This window comes from Primulina tabacum, chromosome 17 (assembly GCF_025594145.1).
Source record: "Primulina tabacum isolate GXHZ01 chromosome 17, ASM2559414v2, whole genome shotgun sequence".
NCBI lineage: Eukaryota > Viridiplantae > Streptophyta > Magnoliopsida > Lamiales > Gesneriaceae > Primulina > Primulina tabacum.
The window spans coordinates 24,124,193-24,138,930 of NC_134566.1; positions in this window are offsets into that span (position 1 = coordinate 24,124,193).

The following is a 14,738-nucleotide window of genomic DNA, read 5'->3' on the forward strand; positions in this document are numbered from 1 at the left end:
TGACTTTCACGGATTCTATCCCTCAGAGTCGACTTAATTGCTATAGTAGAAAGATTAGAAGCCTCGTTCCTAGCATACACTGCAAGCTCGAATCGCTGAATCTCCGCTTGCAATGGTATTTGAACTGTCAATTGCATGATGACTATATTCTTTGTAACGCCCCGAAAATTTGAAGGTCAACACGAACCACATGCCTACGAGTTATTAAATTTTTTGTGTATTTTAATTAAATGTTTTAATTGTATAAATTAATTATGTAGTGCATATTTTCATTTTTAAAATATATTTTTCTACATGGTTGCATTAAAATATATTTTTAAAAGTTATTCGAGTTGCGATCGAGGAACGGAGACCGAAGACTGAAAAATAGAAAATATTTTTATGGAATAATTGTTTTTAATTATTTAAAATATGGGTGATGCTTTTTCTTATTTTTGAAAATAAGGGGTTTTGAGGTGAATTTATACGTCGGGACGTAATTTTTATTGGTGTTGGTTTTTCAACAAAAATACGAACGTTTGGGCAGCCCGGCTAATAAATTCACAAAGTTTATTAATCAAAATTATTTTTAATAATTTAATTAAGCACTAATGGACCTAAATTACCTACTTAGTGGGCTTAAGCCTTATTAGCAACTTAATTAAGTATTTAAAGTTCTAAACCCCACCCTAAACCCATAAAATCCCACGCCCCACACCCCACAAATCTTCAAAATCTTTTCTCTCCCTTCAAGACACGGCACACACCTCCAATTCAAGAAAAAATTTGGGAAACAACAAAGAAAGCATCGATAATTGCTAGGAAAATTCAAGCCATCGTCTCCTCGTCATCGTTCTTCAATTGTCAACGTTTTTATCGTGCGTTAATTACGCAAAGACATGTCATATTCTTTCCTTCAAACATCTATCACACCATAGTATTTTATTTAATTGAATTTTGCATGAAAAACAAGTGCATCATGAAACAATTTCGTTTTTGTGGCATATGTCAATTTTAATACTTGTATTTTCCTCCAAAATCATGTTTAATATGATTTAAAGGGACTGCCATGATTAGGATAAGTTTGAGGGATGTTTGTACATGTTTTAAAGAGTCCTAAATCACCCCAATTTGCTGCATAACGTGAGTAAGACAAGCTGGAAAAATGTTTCTGTTATGAGGATCCTTGGGGCTCGGTTGTTGGGGGTTTGTGGCTTGGCTTGGCTGGGGCTGGACCAGGGCCAGGTTAAAGTCAGGTATGAGTCAAGTGAAAAGTCCTAGCCACGCTAGGACTCGAAAACCAGGGGCTGGGAGGAGTCCTTGCCAACAAGGACTCCACCCGAGATCTAGAATTGAAGTGGCGCAGGTTTGCTGCTGGTGTAGGGAAGAAAGAGGCTCGGCATGGGGCTTAGGGCTGGGCTAGGCTAGGTCCTTAGGGTACTAGGAGGGTGCACAAGGGCTGGGCTAGGGGCTGGTGCAGCTTGGGTTCGCTGTGGCTCAAAGGAACATGATGAAGCATGCACAGCATGTTAGCGCGAGGATGCTGCCACTGGTTCAGTGGTTTGCTGCTCACGTCCAGGAGCTTGGGTTGGTTTGGGTTGGGGCTGGGCATGGTCCAGAGAAGGTTAGGGTCAGGTGGGCTCGGTGGTTAAGGGCTGGTAGAGTCCTAGGCAACTAGGAAACCCAATTCAACAAGGACACTTCAAACACACACACGCATACACTTGGGTTAGGTTTCCAGGAGTGATTGTGCGACTTAGGGGCTGGTTCTTGGGCTTGGGGCTGGTCAGTAAGGTTCATAGATGGGTTGGCTTGGGTTTGGCTCGAGGTGGCTCGGGCGTGGCTCGAGTAAATCGAAAGATGGCTCGGGTTGATCGGTTAAGGGTCAAAAACAAAAATAATAAAGCTAAAATTGAATCCATGGGTCCACGGGTGTGACTCATGACTTGGAAGGGTAGAATAAATAATAAAAACGCTATGTTTAAAATTAGGGAACAAAATATTGAGTTTTGGATTTATTCGGGATTTAATCGCCGCACGAAACGCTAATTAACGAGTTAATTGAAACGCCTAGTTTTAAGCTTCATAAAATTATGAAAAATTATAATTAAGCTCAAATAATTATTAAAAGCCTAATTTTTTAATTTGAGAATTTTATATTAAGGTTTGGTTCAATTCGGGATTAAAAGGAATTAATATGTCACATTTAAAGATTAATTTAAAAGTCCTCAATTTAAGCTAAATAAAAATATGAGAAAATTCATGTAAGCTTAAATAATTATTCAGGACATGTTAGAGTCAATGAAATTAATAAAAAGTCAAAAACGTGAAATTTTACGTCTAGGGGTAAAACGATCATTTTACACCTAGAAATTAGTAAACGTCATGGCAGTGTCCTGAAAGCTGTTTTATATGCTAATATGATTATGGATGTTTATGAATTTTTATATGTTAATAAGTCAATTTTAAATGTTAATGAATTTTTAAGATGTTAATATGTTTATTTTTAATGTTTATGGATTTTTAATATGTTAAAATATTATTCTAAATGTTTATAAATGTTTTTATGATTTAATATGTCAAAACATTTATTTTAAGTGTTATTTTAAATGTTTATGATGTTAAAATATTTATTTTAAAAAGTTTATGTTTTTTTATGATTTTTATATGTTAAAACGTTTATTTTAAATGTTCATGGATTTTTATAGTTTAATCTTTGACATTTAAAAGATATGTTGCATGCTTGGTTTAAAAGAAAAATGATATTATATGCATGTTTTTATTAAGTGATGGAAATACGAAATGTTGAAGGACGTGAAGGGATTGTGACTAAATATGTTGGAAATATCGTGAGGGTTATGGTCCCAGTGGGAGCCCGACGATCGTGTTTCCATTTATACGAGTACGATGATATGATTGGAGATGTCGTGAGGGGAGAAGGCCCCAGAGGGAGCCCATTTATGGGAAAAGGCCCCAGAGGGATCCCCGACGATCGTATTTCCAATGACATGATATGTTAATACGTAAGGCCAGGGCCCAGTTGACCGGTGAGAGTGTTGCTGGTGTCCCCCGCCGCCCAGTACTATGGTTACATGTAGATGGATCCATCGCCCAATACGTTTAAGAATACGAGTCACAATCACGATCCGAATTCAACAAACACGAACATGAATATGAATATGTTGATATGAATATGGATATGGATACGGATACGGATATGGATATGTTGATATGAGATTATTTATGAAAATATTTTTATTTAAAGTTTATGCATCATTAAAATGTTTATGAAAATGATTATGTTTAAAGTTTATGCATCTTCATGAAAACGATATTTTAAGTACAAGTATTTTTCACTGTTGTATGTTATCTGTATATGTATTACTTGTTATCAAGATTATGGTGTGTTGAGTTTTTAGACTCACTAGGTGTGATTGATGCAGGTGATTATGATAATAATGTTAATGGTGGTCTTGATGGTTGACTTTGCTGGACTGAAGGTGCACATAACCCGAGGACCTACGCTAGTTTTTCGCACTAATTATGATTTATGATTTTAAGTTATGTTAATGATATTTTTACGACGATTTATTTATGAGTGGTTTTTGAGAGGTTATAGTATGGGCTATACTTTTCAAATAATATTTTTGGGTTGATAAAATAGTTGGTTGTTTTACTTTTAAAATGGTTCCAAAATATTTATGATTCGGCCGACTGCTATGTGAGGTTAAAAAAAAATTCTAGTACTTTTTAAGAAAATGAATAGCAGACGTTTCAGTCTTTCTGCTCAAAACATCTGCAACTACATTAGAGTTGCCCGGGTGGTAGCTAATATCGTAGTCGTAGTCCTTTACCAACTCTAGCCATCTTCGTTGCCTCGTGTTCAACTCCTTTTGGGTGAAGTAGAACTTCAAACTTTTATGATCAGTGAAACTCTTGCACTTTTCCCCGTATAATTAATGTCTCCAAATCTTGAGAGCAAATACTACTGCTGCGAGTTCAAGGTCATGAGTCGGGTAATTCTTCTCATGAACCTTCAACTGTCTAGACGCATAAGTTATCACTTGGTCATTTTGCATCAGAACTGCGCCTAAACCAAGCTTCGAAGCGTCCGTAAAGAGAAAATACTCTCCTTGCCCTGATGGCATCGATAGAACTGGCGCTGAAGTCAAAGCTTGCTTCAGCTTCTCGAAACTCTCTTGACACTCTGATCTCCATATAAACTTTGCATTCTTCTTTGTCAAGATAGTCAAGGGTACCACAATAGAAGAGAATCCTTGAATGAACTTCTGGTAGTAGCCAGCTAGACCCAAGAAGCTACGGATCTCGGTTACGCTCTTTGGTGTTGGCCACTCTGTAACTGCCTCGAATTTTCTTGAATCGACCTTGACCCCATCTCTAGAAATAATGTGGCCTAAGAACGCCACTCTCTCGAGCCAAAACTTGTACTTGCTGAAATTAGCGAATAACTTTCTATCTTGCAACAATTGTAGCGTCGTTCTCAAGTGTTGACTAGGCTCTTCTTTCATCCTCGAGTAGATCATAATATCATCTATGAAGAATATGATAAATTGATCCAGATACAGCTGAAATACACGATTCATGATATCCATGAAGATCGCTGGCTCGTTGGCCAACCCGAATGGCATTACCATAAACTCGTAGTGCCCATATCGAGTCCAAAAATCTGTCCTATGAACATCGGACTCCTTCACCTTCAGCTGATGATATCCCGAACGAAGATCTATCTTGGAGAAAATCGATTCTCCTTGCAATTGATAAAATAAATCCTCGATTCTAGTTAAGGGATACTTGTTCTTTACGGTAACTCTGTTCAGCCCTCTCTAATCAATGCTGAGTCGCATACTTCTATCTTTTTTCTTCACAAATAAAACTGGTGCGCCCCATGGAGAACAATTTGGGCGAATAAAACGATTGTCCAGAAACTCTTGAATTTGGTCTTTTAGCTCTTTCATTTCGGCAGGTGCTAGACGATAGGGTAATTTAGAAATTGGCACAGTGCCCGGCAACAACTCAATAGCGAATTCCTTTTCTCGATCTGGTGGAATGGCAAAAACTTCCTCAGGAATGACACTAGGAAAGTCTCTGACAACCTCAACATCCTCCAGCTTCTGACTGATAGGAACAGGTGCTAAGTAACTGAACATCCTTGATTATTCCAGGATGCCTATCGGAGAAAAAAGTGTACTCATCGAACCCCATACCGTTATATAAAATCAGAGCATATTTAAGTTGGAAACAAAATCATCCCCAGTTATAATCATTTCAGCATTTACGACTGAATATGCTAAATTAAAAAGATCATCGTTCGCATCTTTTGCAACAGCAACCAAAATAATTTCCTTCTATTTATTCTTTATATGAGTGTCATCCAAGAAAACCAATGACCTACATCCACTGACAAAACCAATTGCAAATGCATTGAAACAGATGAATAATCATTTAAAGTGATTAATACAAGGGTCAATTTCACACTCAACAATACTTCCAGGATTATTTTATTTGATAACACCACAATACCATCTTAATCTATCATAAGACCCATCATCTGCACCATGAATTTCATGCATAGACAATTCCTTCCCTTTCCAAACCTTGTGGTAAACTCTCGACCCCATAATCTCTTTTATGTCTTTCAACATCATACATGGTCGATACTACGACTCTCCCCTCAATCTCTCCATCACAACATTGGAAACCCAGGCAGTATCAGTTTTAGGATGTCTTCTACTAAGTAGATTGTCATCTCCACACGTATATATTAGATTACATTTTATAATACCAAAAATTGTCAGATTTGTGTCTTAAAGCATAAATTCTTCAAGAACAATTGTTTACACTACAAACAAGAGTAACCTTCTCATTATCATTTTTTCTGTACAAAAAAAAAACTCGTATAAATTGCATAATTTTTAGCATAAACTCGAAATTCAGCAGTATCCTTGAATATTTGATGCTTTCCATGGATGCAATTACTCCAAACGTCATTTAAATTTTTAACAAACCAACTTCAAGATGACCGTCATTATTACTCACCGTGTCATCTTCAGATTCATCCCTATTTCAAGTAATGTAAAATTTTGTTAACATTTTCATTTTTTACCTTTTATGAAATTATTAACATAAGACAACTAAAATAATAATCATATTCTAGATAAAATGATCAGTTAATTGAAATCTTATAGAGCTCATTTTTATACTCGCAGCTACCCATGAATGAAGAATTTGATGATCTAGATTCCATTTTCTCCAAGAAATCAAACAAAAACCTGTATCAAGTAAGTGGTTAAAAATTTTATATGGAAAATATTTTACTAAACATAGAATTATAAAAAAAATCACACTAAACCAATAGAGCTCGAATAGAACCAACATGATTCGACGAAACCAACATAAATTGAAGAGAAACTAGAGACAATTTAAAAAAACACAAATCGATTACATAAAGTACAACAACACTATAACAGCGGAATAATAATATATGCAACAAAAAATAAAGTGACATATTGACAATACATTAAATCAACAAACCACAAACACAAATAACTCATAAACTTGCACAAATGTACAACAACCAATAATAATTCCAAAAAAAATTGGAAGTATAACCTACAAAAAACCAATAACATGCTGATGAATCAAATTAACATAAGTTCTACCTTTAAACTAACACAAACTAAATAAAATCCAAATATGTTGACTGTCTTGTTTCTCCAGTGTCTTCTGCATTGAGCTTTCAATCATATATTTAAAGAAAACTAAAAATGTTTTGGGAACCAACAAGCTTGTGTGTATGTCATATATATGTAAAAAAAAAGTACATTTTGAGAGAAAATATGTTTGTGATTAATATAAAATTGAATTATAAGACAATCCTTTCAGAAAAATCAACATACGACCCAAAAATTCTCATTTAGATTTTATTAATAATGATAATAATATAAAATTGATTATACTTATTCCTTTTGCTTGCCCTCCTCGATTCTCAAACAAGGTAGAGACAACCAAATATCATTGAATTTATTGCTTTCTTTTGTAGGCACCATTACTATATGTTGTTGTTAGGAAGAATTATACGAACATAAAAATGTAGTACCGTAAATAGAAAGTTGGTGACAAATATAAAATTACTGGAAGAATCGAGCAAAGAAAAAAGAAGAAGAAAGTCACTTGCTTTGCTTTTTTGCTTCTCCAAAAAGTCGACTGCCTAGGTCACTTGTTTTTCTTCCTTCCTTCTACCTTATGTAACCCGATTCGAAATCTTCGTCGCGTCGCCCATGGGTTTTGCATGGAATGTAGTCTTGATGGAGGTTGTGGAAGGATATGATTGTTTTGGGTCGAGGAGAAAGAGGAGGGAAAAAAATTTGGGAAGTGAGAATGAGGTGGGGTGGAGTGGGGTGAGAGAGAGGAAACAAAATTGGGATAATAAACGATGGGGAAGAAAATGAATAAAATATTGAGGAGGGAGTTTAAGAAAACTTTTTCCTTTTATCAGGTATTGCAATCAAATTTCAAAAGGTATGAGAACTGAACACAAACTTTTGTTTCTGGGTGGGGATTTTCCACCAATTTCCCAAAAAATGAATGAGAGAATAATTCAACTCCCTGAAAAGAAATATGTGATGGTCCAACATATACATCTGCAGCCAAGTTGCAAAAGGACGAAGTGAAGGGGAACTGAAAAATCAGGACAATAGTATAACCTAATCAGGGGCGGATGTATTTGAGGGCTATACTGGTCTATAGCCCAGCCCTCTTTTTTTATACTTAATTAAAATTTCAGCCCACCCACAAGGCCCTAGTCCAGCCCACCAATTTCCTTGGCTCCACATCACTTCTTAGGGCATCAAGAATGGATGGTGACATGAAACTAGCAGAAAAGGTTGCCAATCGTAAACACCATATGTTACACTTCACATTGTATACAAGAGAGAAGAGACGGGAAGATGGTGGCGGCCATTAAAAAGCTAATGCGAAACAAAAAGGTGAAAAATTGGCCATGAGTTAGCTTTGTCCTAGAATATGATGTTTTCATTTATTCAATTTGATTTCTGCACTATCGGTCAAATAAATTCACAACCATAACCTACAGGTACACCTTATTGTCCTCTTTGTTTGTTGTTGAGTCATGATTGACTATTACTTGTTTATTTTTTTTATAATTGTTTTATTACATGTTAAGGATTATAACTTCAACTACTTGTTATCGCTTAATAAATATTTATAAATGATTTTTTCAAAAACTTTCAGATTTTTGTTAGTTTAATTTTTATTATTGATGTCGTATTTTAAATTAAAAATTTTAAAGAATAGATAATTGGAATACGTTTAGAGAAGTAATTTAAAAAACTTTTTAAAGTTTAATTAGTGGAAAAAAACTTACAATATTTTTTTGGAAAATTTTTTTACAAAAAATTTTATAACGTGATTTGTATAGATTTTCTGTCATTTAATTGATCGAAATTGTTTAAATATTTGTTTATGAGCCGTTGATTCTTGAATCTTGATTGTTTGTTGTTGAGTCATTAATTGACTATTACTTGTTTATTTGTTTGATAATTATTTTATTACTTGTTTAGGATTATAACTTGAATTATTTAAAAATGAAACATCAATCTGCTACAAATTAAAGAAAAACATTGATATTCGCTTCTTTAAGAAGAGAGATCGTCAAACTAATCAAGATACTTCAATTCCTGCATTCCTTACAATGCAACATCAATCCAGTGAAAGTCTTCCATTTCACCGTATTCCAAATTCCTTCAGTTTCCTCTCCTACAGACGATCACCAGTCATTATCTACTTGTATTGAACGAGATCCGAGAAAAAGAAAACAGATATGTGAATATCATGTTAATGTAGGAGATGAGATAAGACGCTCATATGTAAATATGGGGCCTTATCAACCAGATATGTTGGAGTATCCAGTTACAAAATTTGGAAGCCAAAATTGTCGTTTTCAGAAAAAATGGTTTCAGAAATTTTATTGGTTGGAGTATTCGCCTTCAACAAATAAGGCACATTGTTTCTATTGTTTTCTACTCCTAAATGATGTTAATTCATCTAATATCTCAGGGCTGGTCAATGAAGGATTTGACAATTAGAAAAGGGTAAACCAAGGAAAAACACAGTGTTTTTCTTGCCCATATTAGTTCTGCAGCTTCTTCGCCTCATACTGTGTGTGAAAGAAGGGCTGAAAATTTGATGAGGCCCTCGCAACATATTGATAAAGTGATTCATGCACAATCTAAAGAGGAAAAAGAGAAAAATCGTCGGCGTTTGAGCACCTCAATTGTAGCTATTCGTCGCCTAGTACTTCAAGGTTGTGCATTTAGAGGTAACGATAAATCTCTATCTTCATCTAATCGTTGAAATTTTAATGAATTGGTGAAGACTTTTACAAACATGTGTACATAAATTGATGAAGTTGTACTTGAGAATGCTCCGAAAAATGCCTAATATATCGCTCTAGATATTCAGAAAGAGATTTTACATATTATGACTAATAGAATACGACAGATGGTTCGTGAAGAAGTTGGAGATAAATGCTTCTGTATTCTTGTTGATGAAGCACGAGATATATCTAAATGAGAGAAAATGAACATTATCTTGAGGTTTGTGTACAATCATGGGATTTTGACATAAAGATTTTTTGTCATCAAAAGTGTGAGTGACACTACCTCAATGAATTTGAAAAAAGAGATATCAAATGTTCTTGTTCATCATAATCTCCATGTTATGAAAATTAGAGGCCAAGGATATGATGGTGCTAGCAATATGCGTGGAGCGTGGAATGGACTTCAAGCATTATTTTCTTAAAAATTGTCCCTATGCATACTATGTCCACTATTTTGCTCATTGTTTACAACTAACATTGGTTTCTGCAGCTAAGGATATTATTGTTATTCGAGAATTCTTTTCTCATTTGGACAATATTGTTAATAATATTGTCACTTCTTCTACTAAGCTCATTGTTGAATTACATGCTGCACAAAGAAATGAAATTGAGTATATGTTGTCAATTGGAGAACGTGATTCTGGAAGTGGTGCCAATTAGATTGGTAATTTGCAACGAGCAGGACCTACCCATTGGAGTTCTCATTATGATTTGGTAAAAAGCTTGATAAGTATGTATACTGCAACTTGCAAAGTTTTTGAAGTTATTGGTGATCATTCTCCAAATGGAAGAGCTAAGGCTGAAGTTCGTGGATTTACAGAAACATGGCAAGCTTTGAATTTGTGTTCATTTTGCACTTAATGCATAAAATCATGAGAACAACAGATACTCTTTGTTAAATTCTTAAAAGAAAATCTCAAGACATTCTGACTGTTATTAAATTTGTCACTACTACCAAAACTATCCTTCAAAAACTTAGAGAATGCGGGTGGGACGAATTTCTTCATGAAGTTAAATTTTTTTGCTCGAGAAATGAAATTGATGTGCCTGACCTTGATTGTCTATATAAGATTGGACGTTTCCGTCGGAAAACTACAATAGAGAATCATTACCACTTTGATGTTTTTAATGCAGCAATAGATTTCATTTTGATGGAGTTAAATATTCGGTTCAATGAGTCATCGGTGGAACTTCTTTCTCTTAGTACAGCTTTAGATCCTAAAAATTCATTTGACTCATTTAATAGTGATCATATTTGGAAGCTTGCAACAAATTTTTATCCTAGAGATTTCACAGATCAAGACATTGTTGCTTTGAAGTATGAATTGATACATTATTAACTTGATGTGATGCGGAATTTGAAGGTTTCTACACTTGTTGTGTTGTGTCAGCAATTGACTGAGTGTGGACGGTCAAATGTTTACGTTATGTTTACTAGATTGATTCATCTTGTTTTGACATTAATTGTGTCTAGCATCAGTACTGAGCGAGCTTTTTCAGCAATGAAGCATGTGAAGAGGGCACTTTGCAATAAAATGGAAGATGACTTTCTTGCCGATTGTTTGACACTCTATATTGAACAAGATTTAGGTAAACAAATAGATTTAAATTCTATTATAGATGAATTCTATGTACTAAAATCTCGTATGGAATAATATCGTTGAAAAATATAATGTAATTTTTTTTAATAATATATAACTTATAATATTTATTTCAAGCCCCCCTAAACTCATATTCCTGGATCCGCCCCTGAACATAATGCGAGGGGAAAAACTTGGATAGGTGAAGTATAAAGTAGTCGTGATCAAGTAAACATAGGTACTTCTGGGGAAGAAAAAACATATGGTGCAAATGAGTAGAAAATAAGATAAAGAAAAAGAAGAAGAAAAAATCCAACGACGGATTTGACAAGGTATCCATCTCTGGCGGACTCCTCCAACTGCGAAGAGACTAAGAATGCATGAACCGTCGAATAGCACGTGAGCATATACAAAACAATTTTTAAATAGAGACATAAAAAGTGTGTGCGTGCGTGCGTGTGTGTGTGTGTGTGTGTGTGGGTGGGGGGGTGGTAGGGGAGGGGTTTGGGACGGCGTTTGAGAGCTCTGTTGTCTGAATGGTGCCCAGTCCAGCTATCATGTAAGAGAAGGCGATGACGACAAGGACACTGAAAAATACGAGATTTTCAGATGAGAAGAAGAAATCGGCGATATCTTCATGTATTTTTCTTGAGCTTCATAGTATTTTTATTTGCAATAATTAAACTGGAGGCAACGGATTCGAAGTATTATAGTAACTAAACGAGAGCATGACAAGCAACATTAGTTTTCTATTATTGCTTAACTATAGTTTTGGTTAAGGCGTCCCAATCCTTATCTTAAATTGAATGTCAGAGATATATATTTTATTATTTAACAAATTATTAACTAATATACTAGTTGAAATCCAATTATACAAATGGCAGGAAAGGAAAACTTTGAGTATGCTTGATATCAAGTCACTTGGTCCGCCCAAGTCAAATTTTTTCATTCAAATTCAAATCCGCTCTCATTTGATATCGAATCTTACTAACAATCTAAATCATTCCATCCAACACAACCTAAGTCAATTTATAAAATGTATGGTAGATATCTCTTTGGGGGTGATACCCACCTATTAGGATACCGATTTTTCGCGCCTTGGGTGGAAATTTCAAAATTTTAGTTTTGACATTCAAAACGTTCTTTGGACATCGTATGATTAAAACATCCTTATGGGTTTTTAGAACGGTTTGCCTTTGCGTATTTGTTGAAAACTTAATTTCGGTGGTTTGACAAACTAAAAGATTAAATATATTGAACTAACTGATCACGTATTGACAGTTTCCTAACTGAAGATTAATGTGCAGATTATCAAAGACAATTGAAGCCAGCTGAACTGAATTTACAACTGACTGATCAGTTGAGCAGAACTGAACTTTCGAGGACAACTGATTGATCAGTTGGAAACTAATCAGTTGATATATTCAGTTATAAGCTTACCAGCGAGTGCCTATCAGCTGATCCTTCAACTGTACACGTCATCAGTTGAAAAGGACATTCAACCGACAATAGTACAAAGAAGACTGTGACTCGTAACGGAACGCCGCATTTCAGAGACTACAGTGTACGAATGTCAGAATTATATTGACGTGGCAATCAACGGATATAAAGATTCAAATTATACTTAATGTTACCGTTGAAAGGAAGCCTATAAATAGGCAAGAAGAGCAGTTGAAATACAAAGCTTATCAATACGATTCACCTATTCTCTCAAGCTTGCTGTTACTCTGCTAGATTTATTACTCTCATTTGAGATTCAAAAAGCTCACACTTATTAGAATTATTTGTAGCATTTGAGGCTAATTTTCGAGCTTACTAGCACAAACTATTGTATTACTCATATCAGTCGTGCTAAATCCAGTCGAAGAACTGTGAAAATTGCTGTTAACTAAGAGTTTTAGTTTTGGCAGTGTTAAGTCCAAACTGAAGTGGGTCTGTACAGGTTTTGTACTGATCAAAGTCTTTTAGTGCATATCATATCCTTGTGATAGAAGTGGTGACGTAGGAGTTATTCAATCTCCGAACATCCATATATCTTTGCATTATTATTTTAGTCATTTATTCAATCTTTCAGTCAGTTTATTTCCGCAACTATATTCAGTTAAACTGATTGTCATCGACTGACAAGATTCCTAAGTTTCAGTTTATCACAAAATTGATGCTTCATTCGAATAGGTTATAAAAATCGTGAGTGTTTATTCAACCCCCCTTCTAAACACTTTTCTACCTATTAACCAATCCTATCAAGTGGTATCAGAGCAGTTGAATCTTGTCTCAGAATATTCTTACTTACAACTGTTCAATATGTCTTCATTCAACAAAATACTTATGTTTTCCAGAGAAGACTTTGATGACTGGAAAATAAGAATGCAGGCTCACTTAGCTACACAAGATGATGACATGTAGTATGTCATCACTGATGGTCCAATGAAGATTTTAAAAGCAAACAATGCAGTTGCCATCACTGACAGAGCACCTCATCGAGTAGAAAAGCCCAGAGATAAATAGACAACTGAAGACAAAAAAAAAGTAAACTTGGACAATTTGGCCAAGGACATCTTATACAAAACACTGGACAAAGTCACGTTCAGCAAAATCAAAATGTGCAAAACGGCAAAAGAGAAATTGGAAAAACTTATTCAGCTGTGTGAAGGAAATGAACAAACCAAGGAGAACAAGCTGTCATTTGCTTTTCAAAAATTTGATAATATCAAGATGAAAGCAGGAGAGTCTACTGCACGAGTATGATGAAAGAGTCAGCTGCATCATCAATGAACTGAATGCACTTGGAAAAGTGTACTCAAATAAAGATGTGGCACTGAAGGTGGTAAGAGGTCTTCCCAAAGAGTGGGATGTCAAGACCATGGCTATGCGTGAATCAAAAGATCTTAACAAAGTTGAACTACATGATCTATTTGCTGATCTAAAGGCATATGAATTTGAACTACAGACCAGAGAAGGGGAACCTTCTATACCAGCTGCCACAACGGCTTTAACTGCTGTCAGACAGAAACCAACTGGTTCAGCTGACAGATCTGCTGATCAACTTAGCAATGATGTCATGTCATTGTTTGCCAAAAAATTTGGAAGGTTTATGAGGAAGAATCAAGGAAACTTCCAAAAGCAATACCAGAAGAACCAATCCAAAGAAGAATCCTATGTTTGCTACAACTGTGGAAAATCAGATCATTTCATAGCAGACTGTCCTAAGCCAAAGAAGGGCAGTCGAGGATCAACTAAAATAGTAAAGAAACATTATGAGCACAGGAGAAGGACTAAGGATGACAAGAGATCATCCAAAAAGAAGCATGAAGTGTTCCTGGCTGAGGAGAGCATATCAAAGTGGGCTGAAACTGACAGTGATGAGTCAGAATCAGAAAGCTCAAGCAGCTCAAGTGATGATGAAGAGGAAGTCAAGTGCTTGATGACAGATGATGCTGAACTGGATTCAGCAAGTGAACAGGTATTTGATTTTAGCTCCATTAATTTCACTCGTGAGGAAATCATTACCAAATTGCATGACATGGTAAATGAGTATCATAGACTGGCTCGATCATTTGAAAAGATCAAAGCTGAGCAAGAAGATCCCAATGATAACAAAACTGAAACTGATAAGTCAGTTGAAGTGTTAAATTTAAAAGGGGAGATTGCAAAGCAAAATGCTGAACTGATCGAGAACCAAGCTTTGATATGTCAGTTAAAAACTGAGATTTCAAAAAATTCTGAACTGATTCAAGCTTGGAACAAGTCTTCAGTTACAT